At 44.1% G+C, this 1075-nt stretch overlaps 1 non-coding gene across 1 annotated transcript; it reads left to right on the forward strand.

Annotated features, from left to right (window-relative positions):
• The first annotated feature begins 373 nt into the window (after positions 1 to 373).
• LOC141715466 (small nucleolar RNA R71) lies at positions 374 to 480 on the forward strand. The gene has a single exon (XR_012572228.1). It is a non-coding gene; the product is annotated as a small nucleolar RNA R71 (small nucleolar RNA).
• Positions 481 to 1075: the final 595 nt, after the last annotated feature.

Below are 1075 nucleotides of genomic sequence, written 5' to 3' on the forward strand. Positions count from 1 at the left end.
ATAATTGTTCACATACTGAACAGATTCGTTAACAAGAGAACACTGATCCGTAGCATGAGAACCTGCACAAAGCTCACAAACCATAGCTATCTGATTGACTCCATAGGTAGCTAGAGAATCGACCTTCATAGACAACGCTTGGAGCTGCACTGCAATAGCTGTAGCTGCATCGACTTCCAGAATACCTGCTACCTTTCCAGGCATCATCCTTTGAGTTGGGTTTTGATGCTCATTTGCAGCCATAGTCTCAATAAGATTATAAGCCTCAGTATAGCTTTTGGTCCACAAGGCGCCTCCAGCTGCCGCATCGAGCATGGGCCGAGATTGGGCCCCCAAACTATTATAGAAACCAGTGATCACCATCCAATCAGGCATTCCATGATGTGGACACTTTCTCAACATCTCCTTGTAGCGCTCCCAAGCTTCGCACATAGATTCTGTAGGTTGCTGCGTAAACTGAGTAAGAGCACTCCTCATAGCAGCAGTCTTCGCCATCGGATAAAACTTCACCAGAAACTTTTGCGCAAGATCTTACCAAGTTGTGATAGACCCCGCTGGTTCAGAATGTAACCAGTCCTTAGCTTTATCCCTCAGAGAGAATGGGAAAAGCCTCAGCTTGATAGCCTCATCAGTCACACCATTATATTTGAAAGTACTGCAGATCTCGACAAAATTCCTTATGTGCATGTTGGGGTCTTCAGTCACAGCACCTCCGAAAGAAACAGAATTCTGCACCATCTGAATATTGCCCGGCTTGATTTCAAAGGTGTTAGCCTGAATAGCCGGATGAAGAATGCTTGACTAAATGTCATCAATTTTAGGCCGAGAAAAGTCCATAAGAGCTGGATCTGCCGGAACAATATGATCACCCATGATTAATGTTTCTTTCTGCTCACTTCCTGAATCCGAATCTTCAAAATCTATCTTCTCCGGAATATCAAGAACTTCGTCTGTCTCCTCAGCTGTATCTAAAGTCCTCTTGCGAGTACGAGAATGAGTTTGCATAAACGCTCGCTAAAGTACCTGAAACACAACCGGAAATAATAAGTAACACGTCTTAATCACTGAGTCCTAA

This window comes from Apium graveolens, chromosome 3, assembly GCF_009905375.1.
Source record: "Apium graveolens cultivar Ventura chromosome 3, ASM990537v1, whole genome shotgun sequence".
Lineage (NCBI taxonomy): Eukaryota > Viridiplantae > Streptophyta > Magnoliopsida > Apiales > Apiaceae > Apium > Apium graveolens.